Source organism: Mirounga leonina, unplaced genomic scaffold, assembly GCF_011800145.1.
Source record: "Mirounga leonina isolate KUSES-001 unplaced genomic scaffold, KU_Mleo_1.0 Mir_174, whole genome shotgun sequence".
NCBI lineage: Eukaryota > Metazoa > Chordata > Mammalia > Carnivora > Phocidae > Mirounga > Mirounga leonina.
Genome location: NW_023270451.1, coordinates 83,334,294 through 83,354,192, shown reverse-complemented (window position 1 = coordinate 83,354,192; position 19,899 = coordinate 83,334,294). Strand labels below are relative to the sequence as shown.

Here is a 19,899-nt window from a genome sequence, read left to right as displayed (position 1 = left end):
CTCCAATCATGAATGTAGGCAACAGATCACAGTAATTTTAGCAATACCTCTGAATGTACCAAGAAATGCAGATATTTTCATTATTCTTTGCCAGTTATTGACAGTATGTTCATCAATACTTCGGAATTACAGTAGTTATAAAACTCAGATCTCAAGTAGGAAATAATGTTAAATACACTAACATGTTATGTTAACAAATTCTCGGTGGTAGACATGTTTGCTATACTTTATTTGACATCTTTCATGATTAAAAAAGTTATCAAAATATTATACCCTCTGCTTTAGGTAATCACCTGACAACAATATAATTGTAAAGTACTTCTTTTTTTAAGTATGCTCCACACCCAGCGTGGGGCTCAAACTCATGACCCAAGATCAAGAGTCGCATGCTCAACCGACTGAGCCAGCCAGAGGCTCAACACTATAATTGTAAATAAATACGAACTTATAAGCACAAAGTCTCACGGCAGTTCTAGGTGAAATGGTGATCATCCAGACACTCGTAAATCTGTCTACATGAAATTTTTAATATCACTAAATTCAACACTCACTGAAAAAGTTCTCATGCTGGCAAAACCCCAGGGGTTAAAGGGAGTTAAAGAGAAACCACCTCATGAGAGAAAGGTGATGTTATTAAGAGAGATGTTATGTTAAGCCTAAATCTAGAGGGAAAATGAATGTGAATGTGATTTTAAAAAATAACACCAGAATGAAAATACCCAAGGCGATTTAAAAATACAGAACTATAGCCCAAAGGAAATCACACCTGAAAAAATGAATTCAGTAATTCATAAAAAAGTAAGTTGTTTGCATCGACACAGATAAAATCTTCAAAGCATAAGAACTTAATAAAGATGAGGACTGAAGCTTCTATTTAAAGAGCACAGGGAAAATGAGTCCCCCCAAGAAAGTGCTGCAAGAGGCAGGGAACCCCCAGGTAAGGAGGAGCAGAAAGCCAGAAAACAGAAGCCAGAGGAGGACAGTTTTATGAAACATCTCGTCCTTGACCGTGTCAAAGCCTTGGGATAGATCAAGGAAAAGGTCTATGGGGAGGAAGTCACTGATGGCGGCAGTTCCAGGAAAAGGTGGTCTTCATAAATGAAGAGTAGAAGCCAAGCTACAGCCAGGTGGAAGCGATGTGAGACAATGCTGGACTCCATGCCGCTACGAGATCCAACAGCAGCCTGCTTCTCGCGGTATCTGGCGTCACACGAGGGTTCCTGCACTAGCTGGGATATGTGCTCACTTATGACCCCCATTCACCATGGCAGAATCAAAGTGTGAGCAAGGTATGAACTTTCCTTTTAAATTCTAAATCCAGCATACAGGCATAAATATTACAAACTTATCATTGAAAATGGACATGACAACTATCATGCTTCAGCTTCCAAAACAAACCACATACCTTATTAAAAAATAAAGTACAACCGACAATAATTATTTACAACAGTGGTCTCCTAGTAAAACTTCTTTGCGGGTCTTACAGTTGAACTTAATGTAACCCTGAATTCAAAGTCTGATATAAAGTTGACTATATTCTGCCTGCATTCATGCTTCCTATTGCCCTCTACCATGGGTTCCTCTGGCAATCTCATCAAGATGACTCCCCAACTCAGATCACCCCCAGCTGGGACTGAGAAAATACTATGCCAACCACTAAAAGAGACACTACAGAGAACCAAAATCCAGTGGGCATCGCTAATCAGATTCACTGAGAAGCCAACAGTTGGTTCCTTCAATAATGACAGTTCTAATTCTGTTAACTCATTTTAAATTAAAGGCCCAAATACCAACTGGAGATTTAGAGACATCAGATGTCAAAATGCCTAGTTCTATGCCTGGTACACAGTAGAACTTCCCCAAATGATAGCTTGCTTTCTTCCCTCTAAAATATAGTAAAGGTGGTAATCTTTTTTTTTTTAAAGATTTTATTTATTTATTTGACAGAGACACAGCGAGAGAGGGAACATAAGCAGAGGGAATGGGAAAAGGAGAAGCAGGCTTCCCGTGGAGCAGGGAGCCCCATGCGGGGCTCGATCCCTGGACCCTGGGATCATGACCTGAGCCGAAAGCAGATGCTTAACGACTAAGCCACCCAGGCACCCCAGGGGTAGGTCATCTTTAAAGACCCATCTAATTCAACTGATTTTAGCCAGAAAATGATTAAAACCCATTAAATACATAAATACAAGGACATCTTTAATATGATGAACATTATTCATGCAGTATTTGTAAAACCTTCCTTAAAAATAAAAGTGGAGTGGGATACCTGAATGTCGAGAGGATGAGAAGACAAGCCACAGGTGAGAGAAGTATCTGTAAAAGACATTTTATAGAGGACTGCTAACCAACATATATAAAAACCTCTTAAAACTCAGTAAGAGAACCACTTGGTTAAAAAATGGGCCAAAGACCTTACCAAAGAAGATATACAGATGGCAAACAAACAGATGAAAGAATGTTCCACATTATGTGTCATCAGGGAAATGCAAACTGAAATGAGATACCACCACACACCTACTAGAACAGCCAAAATCTGGAACATGGACACCACCAAATGCTGGCAAAAGTTTGGAGCAACAAGAACCCTCAAACACTGCTGGTAGGAATGCAAAATGGTACAGCCATCTTGGAAGACAGTCTGGTGGTTTCTTAGAAAACTAAACATACTTTTACCGTAAGATCCACTGCTGGGTATTTACCTAAAGGAGTTGAAAACTCACATCCACAAAAAAATCTGTGCCAGGATGTTTACAGCAACTTTATTCATAACTGCCAAAAGCTGGAAGCAACCAAGATGTCCTTCAGTAGACGAATGCATGAATAAATTGTGGTCCACCCAGACAATGCAGTATTACTCTTCAATAAAAAGAAATGAATTATCAAGCCAAGACACAGAGGAACTTTAAAGGCATATCATAAAGTCAAAGAAGCCAATCTCAAGAGGCTACATGCTGTATGATTGCAACCATATGACATTCTGGAAAAGGCAAAACTACAGAGACCGTTTAAAGGTCAGAGTGGTTGCCAGGGATTTGGGGTTGGGGGGAGATAAACAGGCAGAACACAGGATTTTTAGGGCAGTGAAAATACCCTGCATCATACTATAATGGTGGATGCATGTCATTATAAATTTGTCCAAACCCCTAGAATGTACTTCACAAGTGTGAACCCTAATGTCCTAAACTACAGACTTTGGGTGATTATGATGTGTCAGTGTAGGTTCGTAGATTTTAACAAATGTACCACCCTGGTGCAAGATGCTGATAACAGGGTGAGGGGCTGGATGTGGGGGGCAGGGGTACATGGGGAATCTTTGTACCTTTCTCTTTAGTTTTGCTGTGAACCTATAACTGCTCTAAAAAAAATAAGTCTTTGGGGGAAAAAAAATGAAGTAGAGGCTCATTTTTTATTTTTATATTTCACTCATGAAATACACCTGTATTTTATAATCTGGAAAACATGAGTAAACCAAAAGCATATATCAAATATTATATTTGCTTATTTTCCTGAACTCAAAATAAGGCTATTTTGCTCATTATTGTTATTTGAGTAACAGAGGTTTCAATGAATGAATTTTACACTTCTGTTACTATAAAAACAGAAAAGGTAACGATAATGAAAGGTCCTTCTTTGTCAACAGAACATCTCTCCCAGGACTATTCTGTGGCTGGAGGGCAGGCACCCTGTTCACAGTTGAATGCTCAGCACCAAGCACAAGGCTCTGGCGCATTCCAAGTGCTCCAGAAATACTGGTCAACTTACTACTCCAAGGATTTTAAGAACACATGTGAATCCCCAATGGTACTTAAACAAAAACCGACAGAGAAGCCCGCTCGGCCAATCAGCACACAGAACTACTACAAAGTAAAGAGAGAGGCTGCAGCATGATTGTTGACATGTCCTTTCATTTTCTCCTGGCACAGAAACTGTGTGTGTGTGTGTGTGTGTGTAGAGGATACAACATTTGTATGATGGATAGAATTTATGCAGGATTATGAAAACAATTATTGAAACCAGCCATAAAAAATGTAAAACTGATGGCTTTAAAAAGCTGAGAAACAAGGCCAGAACCCACCAGCGTGGGGCAAAGGGATTTCAAGTTTCCCGGTTGGTTCTCTCTGCCTTCTCTCACTCTCTAAACACCAGCAGAGGTTTGAAATTAGCAGGCTCTCAACCTCATACTAAATGAATTAATATAGTTGCCTTCTCGTGTTCAATCTTTGTCTTTCTAATTATATAAATATATGCACATGCTAATTCAATTCATTCCCCAACACATCCACACACGATTTTGTAATTATGAGAAATTTCAGATGTAAGTACAGAATTTTCTCCCATGAACATCTTCAGAATTAAACAATTTTTGCTCTTAGGCTTGGGTACTTGAACAATTAACACGAGAGTCCTTTTAAATCCTAAAAATCCACGTAACGGAACCTCAATTCAGTCAGCATATAGACCCTTCCTACTTTAATTACCACGTGACCTCCAAGCAGGGCACCCTGAGCTTCACTAGGGCAGTGCTTTAGAAAACCTGGAAACCTGCAGAAGACCAGGCACTGACTACTTAACAGGTGCAGTACAGACGCATGGGTTTGTCCACAGAAACTAGCTTCCACTGCTCAAGACCGAATTTCAGCTTTGGCACAAAGCACATTTACTCAAGGCTCTCACCTGGCACTGGCATGTATTTTGTTTCCAAGCATTTTCACTCACTTTAAAACAAAGAAAAATGGTATTACATTTGGTCAGGATTATCTACATAGATGTTTTTCAAATTGAGGGCTGCAATTCCATAATGTGTGAATCGTGACATCAACTTAGTAAACGGCAATTGGAACTTTTTAAAAAGGTGAAATAGAAAAAAAGAGCTCATAGAACACAACAAGTAGTATTACTCAGTGTATCTTTTTTTTTTTTAAGGTTTTATTTATTTATTTGACAGAGACACAGCGAGAGAGGGAACACAAGCAGGGGGAGTGGGAGAGGGAGAAGCAGGCTTCCCGTGGAGCAGGGAGCCTGAGGTGGGGCTCGATCCCAGGACCCTGGGATCATGACCTGAGCCGAAGGCAGATGCTTAACGACTGAGCCACCCAGGTGCCCCTGCTCAGTATCTTTTATTTCAGTTATGCCTGTGGGTGTCTGGGGTTCTCCCACAAAATGTGTTTCTTATTGTAGAAACAATTCAGGAAGCATGGATCAACATTACACACGACAGGACTTTTTCAAATACTGTACTTAATATAAAAATATATAAATGTATGTGGATGTTTGTGGGACTTCAACATTCTAGCTTAGCAACTCACTAGCTCTGTGGGCTTGGGAAGATTCCTTACCTTCTGTGCCTATAATTATCTGTAATGGGGATAATAACAGTACCTATCTGACAAGGTTGTTGAAAGGACCAGGTGAGTTATGTAAATAAAATATTTAGAAGAGCACCTGGCACATAGTAAGCACTCACTACTATTCGTAGTAACACTTCTACAAAGGTTATCACGTGCCCTGATAATCCTAACAGTGGTACTTAAATTTAAAACACAACAAAAACTTCTCAGGGGAGAAATGTCAAAGTTAGCATGCTTATCTTTTAAGTCAAAAAGAGGTAAATTAATGTTGCCTGAAAATTTCTGAATATCCTTGATAACGGATAATACCAAGGGTGGTACTTTCCGAAGATTCCCACGAAAGTATCTGTCATAAGAAGGTGGGAGCTTTGTATTCTGATGGACCTGGGGATAAGGCCAGAAGCAGTTGCCAGAGGTTCATATTTTCTTTGAAATCTCATTCTTAAGACTTATCTGAATCTTTCATTTTATTACCAAATAGGCTTGTTTTAACAGAATGCTTTAAAATACTGGCTTGAAAAATCTTTCTTATCTATCTTACTAGTTAATGGGTGAGCTTCTGTCATATTGAATCCACTAAGTTTGGAAAAGCCCACTACTAAAGAGCTTTCACTGCTCACCAGCACCCAAGAAATTTCTGTCTCGGTGCCACAGCATTTTCAGGACCCAGACTAACACAGATACACAAACACAAACCACAAGGCACGATTCCCTCCTGAAATGACCAGGATACTGGTGGTACAGGAAACATGTTCAGGCCACTGAGGGGGTGTATGTAGACACAAACTGTCAGCTGGGGAGGCATGATCACGTGCCGCCCGCTCCTGGAAAGGTTCATGCACGAGGGCTGCTTTGGTAAAGGGTGCATTATTTTACCACAATAGCCGTAACTTTCATTTAAATGAAGTTTCAACTCATAGTTCCCACAATGCCGTTCAACTAATTTCCAAATTCTCCGCGTGTGAACAGTTTGCCCTCTAGTTGGTGAGTGCTAAACCTTGAAATAATACCTGCTAAATGAGCAGACTGAAAGCCACCCCGTCTCTAAGGGAACAAGACAGTCACCTAATCTGGGTTTTTTCAATCATCACTTCTCTTGCCACTAATACTAAAAAATCAACTCTGAGGGCGCCTGGCTGGCTCAATCTGTAGCGCATGCAACTCTTGATCTCAGGGTCATGAGTTCAAGTCCCATGCTGGGGGGTAGAGATTACTTAAAAAAAAATCTTAAAAAAAAATAATTCAACCCTGAGTCAAAAATTCCGGTCAGCAATTTTCCCTGGCTAAGTGAACTTTCAAAGACACTTCCCATTTCACGACAAATTGGTTCAAAAAAGGGTAATAAACGGGGGTGCCTGGGTGGCTCAGTCAGTTAAGCGCCCAACTCTTGATTTCAGCTCAGGTCAGGATCTCAGTCTTGAGATTGAGCTCATGCTGGCGGGCAGTGGGGGTGTGGAGCCTGCTTAAGATTCTCTCTCTCCCTCCCCCACTCCTCAATAAAAAAAAAAAAAGGATAAATAGTCCTACCTCAACACTCTGGTTTACAGCTTTTATATTTTGATTTGTTTTGAATACATTCTAACACAGTTTATTCACCTTCCTGAAGATACCAAGAGAAATCAAGAATCCTCCTTTAGGTGAACCGCTCCCAGTGCGTGGACAATGGTCTTGATTACTAGGGTTACTAGGAGCTTAATACCAGCTATTGCTCTTGTGGGTCCGCCTGCCGGAGATCTGCAGGCGGACCCACATGTTCAGTGCACATGTTCAGTTGCTGCACCAGATAAAAAGCTTGCTGAAAAAGTCCTTGGTAGCTACTACAACATCAAGTACTTATATTTCCTGACATTATAAATATCGGGGAAAAGGTATGGTGAGGATACATAATACACAACTATGTGTATTTAAACCAGGGCGTTGAGTCAATCAAATGTAAAATTAAATTCAGTCTGTCAATTATTTGAGTACATCTTCTAACCTCATGAAAACATGCCATTTGATGATAAATTCAGTAACAGAGGGTTGGGTTTCTTTGGAGGCAGGTGAGAGGGGGCTTTTTTTCTTTTTCTTTTAAATCTTGCTCCCCACCCTGACTCAAAACAATCTGGCCATATCCATAACAAAGGGAAAAATGTGGTAAACCCAAAATACCAGCTTCCCCTAAGAGGATTCTGAAGCAGGTTTAAGCTCCTAGCATTTTCACTTTAAAAAAACAAAACAAAAAAAACACAACTGCTCAGAGTCAAGATATTTCTTTCTAGTTGCAAAAATTTGTAATGAATTTCTCTATAGGGTGTACAACTGGTTTTTGTAGTCAACATAAAACTGGTGATTTTGTAGGTGGTTATTTAGGGGCAAAAGAAATATCAAAGTGCTTCTCTTGCACTTCTACAATAATTAAAACCCACACATAAATATGAAAAAAGGGGGCACCTGGGTGGCTCAGTTGGTTAAGCATCCGATTCTTGGTTCCTGCTCAGGTCATGATCTCAGGTGAGATGGAGCCCCATGTCAGGCTCTGTGCTGAGCATGAAGCCTCCTTAAGATTCTCTTTCTCTCCCTCTCCCCCTCCCCCCATGCGCAGGCTCTCTCAAATAAATCTTAAAAAAAAAAAAAAAAAGGACACTTCAGAGGGCTTGGGTTTCACAAACAACTCAATTTTCTAAAATAAAACTTACACATCAACACTTTGCAAAGAAACCAACTTATGCAAGGTATAAGTAAAACGAATTATAGAAAGAAGCACATTTTAGGATTAATCTTTTTTCAGACCACACACAGTATGGACGTATTCACTTAGTCTATACTAACACCTTCAATAGAACAAAACCCTCTCCTCCGCATTTTGAAAAAAAAAAAAATCCTCTTTTTAATGTGAAACCGTAGTTCACTGCTGCCAAAGGAGTCATCTGAGTATGTTTTAAAATTACTTTTCACTACAACTATTAAGGGAATCTACTGTCCTAGTTACAAACACACACACCCCTAATATATCTACCAAAAAAAGCAATGTGGATGTTTACCTTACACCACATCTAGACGTTCAAAAGGAAATTTTACTGTAACATGGCTTGTTGATTAGTCTGAATTCTTTCACCATTGACGTTTTTCAAAAATCAGTCTTACCAAAAGAAAATTTCTACATTGCAGATAAAATCTCAAAGTTAAAAGAAGTCCCCCAAATTGGTTTGGTTTATTGAAATTCCATTAAGTTTTATTATAGAAATCATACTCCCAGTTTGAAGAACCAGGGCAGGACAAACAGCCAGAAACCCACCCAAGCAGCCTGCTGTCAAGTGCGCCAGGCAGCGAGCTAGTTTTGTGCCCGGGGCTGGACTGGCAGTACTGTTCTGAGCTTCTGCGGAGGGGATGGGATTGCGAGGTAAAGGGCCGTCAAGAACCAAAAGCAGAGCCCGCTCTACCAAATCACGGTGACTCAAATACCCACCGGGTCAGGCTCTAGTCACCAAACCCCCAGCAGATCCTGAATACAGGTGAAGCAGCATGAGGAGGTAAAGGCAATAGGAAGCTGGTGCTAGAACCAGAAAAGAAGGTGGGAGTACAGAGCATTTTGAAGAAAGAACTGGTAAGACTGGGGGTGCACTGAATATAGACACGAGAGGAACATACTGAAGTCTCAGATACAATGCTATCAAGAGAGAAGTTGGACTCAGCTTACCGAGCAAGAGAGGAGCCTGGGGCAAGCGGAGACGGAAGTCAGGGCAGGGCAGCCAGAGAGAAAGCCCCAAGGACAGTCAGGAGGATGACCAAGGGAAGCTCAGCGGGAGGCCAGTGAGCCAACAGTTAGAACCATCACAACTGCTTCAAGCCAAACAAAACTGGAAGGCCCGACAGCAGAATCAACTAGAACAGAGAATCAAGTCAAAGAGGGATCTCCTAAATGTCCACTGGGAGAAGAAAAGATAGAACTAGGAGAGCAGGGCGCCTGGGTGGCTCAGTTGGTTAAGCGACTGCCTTCGGCTCAGGTCATGATCCTGGAGTCCCGGGATCGAGTCCCGCATCGGGCTCCCTGCTCGGCGGGGAGTCTGCTTCGTCCTCTGACCCTATCCCCTCTCAGGTGTTCTCTCTCTCTCATTCTCTCTCTCTCAAATAAATAAATAAATCTTAAAAAAAAAAAAAAGAACTAGGAGAGCAAAGTAGTCTCTAATATCAAGAGATCTTTCAGGAAGAAAAAGGGTGACCCCTCCGAGAACTTTGGAATCACTGCATGTTGCATCCCCCTCCTTAAAGAGGCCGAAATGCTCCAGAAAATGGACCTTCCCAAACGAATCTGATGTTTCCGGGAACACTGTTCACGCTCTGGAAACCACAGAGCTGGAAGTGCAGGAGAACCAATGTCACACACCAGGGAAAAATCTAGGAGAATAAAGAGACATGAAGTCTGGTTTTCAGTGGACTGAAATGTTTTTCTAGTCCAGAGTTAAGAGTTTTAAAGAAAAAAAATATTTTTTGAAATATCTTTGTAGTTAATGTCATAAACCATTATTTTCCAGGTTTTAAAGTACTTTTAATACGACACCACCAAGAAAATGTGAGTGATACACTTTGATTTGTTGGTGTTCCTCAGCAGTGATTATAGATTAATGCTAATCCATGCACTTAAAAATTTTTTTTCAGCTACTTCTGTAACAGCATTTAGGATTCAGACATGGAATAAAGTGAAGCAGAAATCGTTTCTAGACAACTACACATCTAACTGTATTCATTAGGATTGCAGTCTCTACGTCACTTCCCACATTGCTCCAAACACAAGCATTTCCAGACTCAATCAGAGTGCTTCACCAAAGACGGAACAAAAATGAACACGTCGATTTACTACTACTTGCTACTGCAAGGCACATATTTTTCATTCTATGGTTCTAAAATCAGTATGTGTTCTACAAAACAAAATGCGTTCCTTAATATGGTAATAGGGTTCTCTTCCCTCTAAGGCTACGTTAAATTAAGGGTACACCTCATATGTATACAGACATACACACCCTGTAAGACATAAATCCCCTGTAAGATCTAGATCTCCCCGTAACGGCAACATATATTAACATATTAAAGGTCCCTCAATATGCAACCCAGCATTTCCTAAATTTATTTATGCACAGATCTTCCCTCCCACCCTCATACCTTGCGGGAGGGTGGAGCGCTGGTAACTTTGGAGCCGCTCCCCTCAGCTCCAAACAGCGAACACAGACGGGCAAATATTGTTCTAAACAAACAAATAAAAATACTGAAAATGCAGTAACATGTGGAGTAGTAAATGTGTTGTAAAGCTGAGCACCTTCATTATAAAAATAGTGACCAAAAAATGAACAAAAAAAGGCATAGGAAGCTTCACCATATAAGAGTGATTATATGGGGCGCCTGGGTGGCTCAGTTGGTTAAGCGACTGCCTTTGGCTCAGGTCATGATCCTGGAGTCCCGGGATCGAGTCCCGCATCGGGCTCCCTGCTCGGCGGGGAGTCTGCTTCTCCCTCTGACCCTCCTCCCTCTCATGCTCTCTCTCTCTCTCATTCTCTCTCTCTCAAATAAATAAATAAAATCTTAAAAAAAAAAAAAAGAGTGATTATATGTGCGATATGCCTCACCAGAGAAACGCCCCAGCTAAACTGTCGACATGACAAAACAACCCGTACACGGCAAAGTCCCCTACACACAGAACATTTACGAAGGTACCCGCCAAAGGGAGGGCTCTGGGCAAAGTGCTCAACAGCCTGAGTATCTTCAGCATCACTAAGCCTTCCCTGGCTTTGTGTTTTCTGGGTCCCCCTGTTGGGAGTCTTCACCGTATCAATCAGGAGAGACACTGACTGGGGGAGTCCCTGAGCACTCGTAAAATGTTCCGGCACCGTGTCCTTGGCTATCATCAACCAGGAACATAGAAAAAAGGCTTCTGTCCAAAGTGAGGCAAGAAGCAGAAAGCTGAGGGGGAGCAGCTCCAAAGGTACCAGCGTGGGTTTGGCCTGATTTCTGGCACATCCTAAGTGCTGAGTAAATAGTGGTATTATTACATGTAAGATGGACCTGCAAGGAAATTTTTCATGGATTTTAAATCTTTAACATGGTGGAAGTTAGAAGAAACCACTCCTGGACTTTCTCTTCTCCACCTTCCCGCAAGCCAAACGTCACCCCCCCCCCCCCCCCCCCCGGTCTGGCCAAAGCAGGCCTCCTTCCACCCTGCGGGGGTGGCTGAGCCCCGGCCTTTCGGCAGCTCCTCGGGCACACTTAACTATTTCACTTAGTATATGGTTAACTAATTTCTACATAGTAAAAGACCATTTTATTCCTGGCATTTGGTGCCGTACTTCTGTGCACCACTTTCCGCATCATTCCAACGGCATTCCTCATTTGTCATTTAGAATACATTTCTTAAGTCAATGGTAACGTTTCAATTTTCCAAGCTACAGCACAAGGTGTGCCAAAAAATTTTTCTTCCAATTTTTAGCAAATTTATTATATGTACTCCCGAAGCGAGCACAGTTTTTAGCAAATTTATATGAAGCACAACGACAATAGATTTACACATTCAATCTAAAAATGCACCTACTATTACTAGGAGTTATCAAGTAAGCAAAAAAAGGATAGGAAGTTCACAGTGTCACTAAGAAAAGGAAGCTTCCATACTCAAGACAATTGGTCAGTATGGAATTCGGTGTTCCAATAAAATATCAAAACATAAATGAGTTTCATGAGATTAAGAGGGTTTCAGGAAGAGCATGAAATCTGAGGGGACCTGAAGAACGCGGGGGTCGGGGGGGGGGCCGGGGGGACAATCAGGCGGCCCTGCCCTCACACACCCAACGGTCCGGGCCAGCACGCCCGCACAGGGACGGCTCGCAAAGCCAACACCGAGGCCCTTTCAGCATGACACCAAGCAGAAACACCTCACTGGCAAGGAGTCCCACTGGCTCTACTGGCCTTTTTTGGGTTGTTTCTATCAATTACTTCACTGTACTATAAATACATGTGCACTGTAGAAAACTGGAGAAAAAATGAAAACAAGACTAAACTAAAATAACCCATAAATCCACTGCTCAGAGATAATCACTACTAACTTTTTGGTTTAGGATCCCCGCCCTTTTTTTAAATGTATATACTCACATACCAACAACCTAAAATTTTAGACATTACATTTATTGCTTTATAGTATGTTTCTGTCATTTAATATTCACTGAATAATCATTAAATACAGTATTACAGAAATGCAAATTTATCTAAAAATGAGGAAATAATTACCGTTAGTAGCAAAAAACTGAAAACACATGCTCAGAGGTGTTAAATAAGTATTCTCATGACAAAGTATTAATCTACTAATCAGTTTCTCTTAGACTAAACTTTAGCAGATTAGCTATTTCAAAGGGCACACATATTTTGTAAGCGTTTGTCACCTATTTCTCTCAGAAAGGTCATACTAAATTACTCTTTCTAGCAACATATGAGTGGGCTCATTTCTCCATACCCTCACCAGAAGTGGTTTATTTTTTAATCTAGGCCCAAAATTTTAAGACCAGTATCTCACTGATTGGCATTTCTAGGAGTACTGCTGGTGAAGCTGAAACTTTCTTCATGTTTCCTGCTCCTTCTTTTATCCCCTTGGTTTACAAGCCCTCTTTTTATAGTAAGGAAAGTTAAACTGCTTCTAAGTCACAGTATTTCTCTCAGTTTGCCACTTGCCCTTATTCTCTTTATGGCATTTTAGCATACAGGAGCTTAATAATTCTGATTTTTTTTTCCTTTACAGTTCCCACTTCTGGTGTTGTGCTGGGAGAGGCCTTCACCATCCTAAGATTATTTGTATTATCTTTTGTTTCTTAAAAAAATTTTAAAGAAGACATTAAAAAGCACACAAGTTCACCACCCTAAAATTACAACATTTTTGTACTACTTTAAATGTCTTCATGAGGGGCGCCTGGGTGGCTCAGATGGTTAAGCGTCTGCCTTCGGCTCAGGTCATGATCCCAGGGTCCTGGGATCGAGTCCCGCATCGGGCTCCCTGCTAGGCAGGGAGCCTGCTTCTCTCCCTCTGCCTCTGCCTCTCTCTCTGACTTTCATGAATAAATAAATAAAAAAAAATTAAAAAAAAAATGTCTTCATGAGTGCATACACACTTTATGCACACAGATTTTAAATGGTTGCACACATTTCATACAACCTGTTTTCCAAAATATTTTCTCACACAGACCTTTTTAAAAATTGCAACTTGTTAGATCTGAATAGTCTTAAAATGGTTTTATAAATTTTTGCAAGGCCAATGAATCACATCACACCCAATTCAACGACAGTTCGAAGTTCCAGAACTGTTCATTTCTATCCCACCAGTGTCCAATTACTCTCCTTCAGGGTACACCAGTTACTGAAAGACCAAGAAGAATAAGTTCAGGCTTGGTGGTCAACAGAGTTCTGCATAATGAATTATCATTAATGATCAATTATCAGTTATCAATCATTAAAGCATTTTCATTCTGATCTCCTCTTCCATTTTCATATAAAACACTTAGGAAGCATCTGGCTGTAAGCTGGAGCTCTGGAGTCCCTCTGTCCTGTTTAAGGCTCACCACCTACTAGGAGGCCTGACCTTAACCACTCACAGCCTCAGCTTCTCCACCTACACGCTGCAAGGTAGAGCAGACAACAGTACTTATACTTCATGAAGTGTGGTAAAGATTGCAGGTGGGTGTTTGTTCTTGAACACAGCAGGAGTTAAATGAATACTGATGCAGGCAGGGTGCTAGGCACAGGGGGCAGATGTATATCATACGTTCCCAGCCCTAATGGAGGTCTGTCTAGTGGGAGAAGCCAACAAGTCCAGTCACAGGGTAAAGTGCTAGGACAGTGACCCAGGCAGGGCCTCATGGGATCCCAGGGATGGGATGGGACGAGAAGTCAGGGCCTAAGCGGAGCCCTTTGGAAGAAGCAGGAGTCTGTCAGGTGACAGAAGGGGTTATGGTACTCTAGACAGAGGGGAAGCTAGAGCAGAAGCAGACAAAAGAGCACGGGAAACCACCACAGTGATGCTGAAGCAAGTAGTGGAAGCCAGTGAGGGGACTCTGCTTACTTGATCCAGGTTTCCCAAGGGGAAAAAAATTTAAATGACTATCAAACTTAGGCTTCACAAGTCAGCTTTTCCAACATGAGTAAGATTATGCTTTAGAAGAGGACAGTTTTTCAAATGCTGCTAAAAGCGATGACATTCCCACAGAATCCACACACTCTGAAGGCCTAAAGAAATCTTAAAATAGTATCATTTAAAAACCATCTTATTTTATAAATGAGGAAACAGAGGCCCAGCAAAGTTAAGCTCGAATCAGACCCCAGCCAGGTCTTCTCTACCAAGCAAAATGTTCTATGCAAAAGGTCCTAAGCAAAAATAAATGAATGAATAAATAAAATACATATGGCTGGAAAATATCTGTATGAATAAAAACTGTAACGTCATTAAGTATCATAATTCTGATTATCGCATGCATTATTGAATGTACATGTTATAAACAGGAAGCTAAAAGTCCTTAGAAACAGAATAAAGTTAAGGGTTTTACTCAAATCTGATTCCTCATTTAATGTTTACTTCTCAGTTTTGAAAAGCAACCGAAACACTTTACTGAAAAAGTACCAGGTATCAGAAAAAAGAGCAAAGTGAACCTAGAATTGGCCCTTAAAAATGGTATACTCTCTTCTCTAGGCATATGTAAAAGACAAAGTTCAAAACAAGCACATGGTCCCCCAAAGCCATCCTATCTATTCCAGATTGACTCAGCTGCTGAAGATACAAAGGCTGTGGTTTTGGGAACTCTGCAGGGCTGAAACAGCAAAGAAAAATACAAACACACTCCTAAGTTTTTTTGGGCCCTCATTTTTAATTTGAAGAATGGCAAGTAACAACTCCTCAATTTAAAGTACATTCATTTTGGGGCGCCTGGCTGGCTGAGTCGGAGGAGCATGCAACTCGATCTCGGGGTTCAAGCTCCACACTGGATGGATTACTTAAAAAAATAAAAATCTTTAAAAAAATAAAGTACATTCATTTTAATTTTCCACACTGAAAGAAAGGCACAGCATGTCTGCTGGGTATACTGGGAGTAAATTTCTGAACAAAGGCCCTCAAGGACCCAAGAAGTCTCTCCTTCAAGGGAGGCCACATCCAACCCCAGTAGCACCACCGGGTGGGCGCCAGCTCTTCAATAGGGAAGAAAGAGCCTCAGCTACCAAGACTGCACTTCAAAAGCAAGGCTGCAATACTTAACCCAGGGGAAAATATGTCACTCTTTTGCTAAATAAATAAATAAATAAATAAATAAATAAATAAATAAATAGCTGCACCTTAAAACTAGTTCTGAAGGAAGAAGAGCTAATTAAAGTTCGCTACTTGTTTTCTTACCACTTTCCTGGATTTCCGTAGCTAAAGAAAACCCGAGCATTTTTTTGTTGGGGCACAGTATTCGATCCTGGGGTCTGTAACAGCAATTATAATAAAACTTGCATTCTTACCAGCATAAGACGTTTTCTGCAGCCCACATCAGAAGTGGTCAAACGCTGGGGGCAATAGTCCAGATTTATTCATTCAAAAAAACAACTCAGGTACCAAGTTCTATGCCTCTTTGGAGATGCAAAAATAAGGCATATCCCCTACCTTCAAGGAATTCATAGTCTGAAATGTATAAAGGCTGTAATGACAACACTAAGTTAATTACCCCTAGAAGACAATATTCAGCAAGAAGCAAAGGAGTCTTAGGGCTTATAATATGGAAGCAAACAGCAGAATCAGCCCAGCCATTCACGTGTCCCTTAGGCCTCTTGATGTGGCCTCCCAGACATCAGGACTGGGACACATGGCTGCAAGGACCTGAGCATGTGGCCGAGAGAGGAAGAGTATTATAAGCTAAAATCCTAGTGTAGCTACAGTGTTTCGTTTCCTTTTTAGCACAGTCGTTTTTAAAAGATGGTGCCAACGAGGAAAAAAAGCTTAATATTTTCACAGTAATTCAGCCATCCCTCTCAAACTTAAAGAGCAGTCTCCTGAAACCTCCAAAAATGGGCATAGTAGGGTTAGACTTCGGAATTGGAAATGCGATGCGACTATTTGACTTACCATGGAAAGCAACAAAGAGCACTTCCTAGTAAAAAAAAAAAAAATTTCTAGTATTCAAGAACCCTTTTTAAACAAAGAAAGTCCAAATTTATTTTAAAACAAAACAACTGGTTTTGCTTTTCAAACACTATTTCTTACCTTGCTACACAAGCCAGAAACTCCCCAGGATTTCAGAAAATCGGGTAAACACGGTGGCCACAAAATGAAGTGTTAAACTTAAAACTGCACACACTGCTGCCGAGTGTCAGGATAGGTTTAGGTCCTAGGAACTCGGGGCTCAAAGTAAAAGTGAATTTAGTTCCCTTTCTGTCACTCCGATAAGCGCATTTCAAAGCAGCGCGACCATATACTCCACTAACTTTGTCTCAAATGCCACTTCAGGGAAGGACAATTACACACAGCAAATAAATAACTTGAGTAAGTTAACGGCGATTCCGTATTTGCACACTTACCAGTAACCCCGAGTACGAACTAAAAGCAACACCAGTGATCCAATCGGAAAAGAGAATCCGGTGTTTGGCAAAGAGCTCGCTAAAGACAGAAAACCCTTAACTTTGGGGATCAGTCTCAAGGGATGTTCACGAAGCACTTCCCTCTCGCTTAACCATTTCGTCCACAGAACACAGCGCGGCACAGGCGGCGGAGAGAGGCTCGCGGCGACCCCGCCCCGCGCCGCCCGCCCGCGCCCGGGTTACCTGCGGGGTCAGCGCGCGCTCCCGCCGGGCGCAGGGCCGGGGGCGCGCCGAGGCCCGGCCCGACTCGCGGGCACCGGGGGGCTACGTCCCGTTCGGCCGCAGCGCTCGCATCCCCGCGCGCCTCCCCGGCCCGCTCCCCCGAGAGCACGGGGCAGAGGGGCGACTGTTAACCAATAATAGCGACCTGCACAGACGCAACAATGCAGGCGGGGACCCCGAGAGCCGCGGGCAGGGAACCGGAAAGCAGAGCCCGGCTCCGCGGCTCCTCCTGCGCGCGAACCCAGGACTTTCTTGAGAGCGCGAGTCGGGGAGAAAAAGCGACGCACAGGGGACGAGCGGTCCCGAGAGGGTGGGGGAGAAAGGGCACGAGCCCGGGCGCCCCGAGGGGTCGCCGCACGAGAGGGGCCAAGGGGGAGGCGCGGCGCGAACGCCCGCCCGCCAGCCCAGCCCCGCAGCCCGGAGAGAGGCCGGCGCCACCAGGCCGCCGCCTCGGGCGCGATGAATCGGGCTTTTTTCCCCCCTCAGTGCGTAGTCCAGGCCTGGCCGCTCGGAGCCCGCGTCCGGGCCAGGCCAGGCCCGAGCCGGCCGGGGTGACTCAGGGCCCGGCCCCGCTCGCTCCCCTCCCGCCCCAGCGTCCTCCGCCCACGAGTCCCCCGGCCCGGCCGCCATTCCGCCCCGCGGCGGCTCAGGCCTCGCCGGCGCCTGGGCTCGGCCGCCGCGGCCCCCGTCACTGCGACACCGCGGCTCCGGCCCGGGCCTGCGCCGCCGCCGCGCCTGCCCTCGGCCCCCGCGCCGCCGCCACTCACCCGCATTTCCCTGGTGCCTAAAGGGCTCGGGCGACGTCTCCACCTGATCGCTGAGCCCGGGCCCCGGTTAAACCCCGTCCCGCCGAGGTCTGGCTGCGTCCCTCAGCCGCCGGGGCTGCCCCTCCTGGAGCTGCGTGCGACACGGCTCCCGCCTCCTCCTCCCCTGCCCGCCCGCCCGCCCGCCGGCCCTCCTCCCGCCGCCGCCGCCGCCGCCGCCGCCTGCACCACGCAACCTCCGCCCTCTCGCCTTTCCTCCTCGGCTCCCCGCCCTCCCGGCCTCACCGGCTCCGGCTACCGAAGGGGAGAAGCTGGTGGGGGAGGGCCGGAACGCACCGCCGTCGGCGTCCGGGGCGGGGGAGCGGGGAAACCGTCGCCGCCATCTCCACACCGGCCCGAGGCGCGGGAGGGGCCCGGAAACCTGCCGCCCGGCGCGGCCACTGCCCCGGGGTCGCCCCCCGCGCCGGCCGAGGGTCCGCGAGCGGGGCGCGTTTCTACCTGAAGGCCCGTGGCCCCTTCCCCGAGCGCCCGCGCCATCCGCGGCCGGGCGCACCGGATCCTCCTCCAGGTTTTAGAGCCTCCCTCGCCTGTGGGAGCCTCCGAGGACCCGGCTTCCCGCCACTTCGGACCTAACGAGGAGGGGTCACCTTTTGAGGTTGGGGGCAGCAGCCCCTGGAGAAACGGCCCCAAGACACCCTGAGAGAGAGGGTCTTGCACCTCCCCCCGCCCCTCCCCTGTGCGCACGTACCACACACAGCCCGAGCCAACGTGGAACACAACCACGAGTACAACCGGTTAATGGGCCTCCCGCAACATCCCCGACGGGCCGAGGAGCGAGTCAGAGACGGGCAAGTGGCCCTGGAAATCAGGCACAGACTTCCAAGAACGTGTGGCGGGTTCTCGAGCCTCTACACTTGCAGGCCTTAGCCCTCAGTCCCTGGAAGCCTGAGCTTACGTGTGTGTGTCTCTCTCTCAAGTCTTTTCCGAAGGAAAGCCCAGCGAGGCTTCCCTGTGTAAACCCTTGAACCAGCTCTTGTTTTTTGGCAAATGACAAAGAATCACTTTACCATTAATCTTCGTAGAGACAAATCAAGAAGAGAGTAAGGATTTACATGTGTGGATGGTAGATGACCAAAAATGTTTTCACCTGTAACCCGAAGTAGTTAATGACATTCACTTGAAATTAACCGTCACTGGGGTACTCGAAATATTCTAAATTCTAAAATTGGCAGCACAAGGGGCGCCTGGGTGGCTCAGATGGTTAAGCGTCTGCCTTCAGCTCGGTCATGATCCCAGGGTGCTGGGATCGAGCCCCGCATCGGGCTCCTGGCTCAGCGAGGAGCCTGTTTCTCCCTCTCCCTCTCCCTCTGCCTCTCTCCCTGCTCATGCTTTCTCTCTCTCTCTCTATCTCTGTGTCTCAAATGAATAAATTAAAAAAAAAAAAATCTAAAAAAAAAAAATTGGCAGCACAAATAGCCCCTGGGCTTCCCATGGTGACAGAGGGTGGACAAAGCATGGACTTGCCCCACACCTAGTGAGGGGCTCCTGCTTTAATACCGAGGTTCCCAACATACCAGAGGGCTGGCTGATTCCATGAACAAGCAAGGAAGGATTCCCAAGGATGCTATCCGGGCAAAAGATGTGGTGAATAGCCTCCTGTTTTGCTTCAAACTAAAACAGGACAGAGATTCTAGTATGACGTTGGGGTAGAAATCCTAGGCCGAGTTCATCCCAGAGTCCACAGTTCATCCTGCGTAACATGGGTTTTTCTTAGAAGAAACATCCCATGCCCCATTTACATATATTTAACAACTTTTTGTGGGCACAGGGTAAGACTAAAGGTAAGAATGGAAGGCTTGTCCCTGTGGATGATGCTTTCCACTATACATATATGGCTTCATTTATATCTTCATTTCTTCCCCTTTACTGGAACCTGAGCTTTCCTCAGACAA

General features: G+C 44.4%; 1 protein-coding gene across 2 annotated transcripts in view; it reads right to left on the bottom strand.

Moving 5' to 3' along the window:
* Nucleotides 1-18,719, bottom strand: part of CUL1 (cullin 1) — a 101,623-nt gene extending 82,904 nt beyond the window's left edge. The window contains exon 1 of one of the 2 annotated variants that reach the window (XM_035021321.1): nucleotides 18,696-18,719. The gene's annotated coding sequence lies outside the window, so the exon portion shown is untranslated. Of the gene's footprint in view, nucleotides 1-17,950; nucleotides 18,101-18,695 lie in introns of those variants that run through there. The other variant, XM_035021320.1, reaches the window with a different exon arrangement.
* Nucleotides 18,720-19,899: the final 1,180 nt, after the last annotated feature.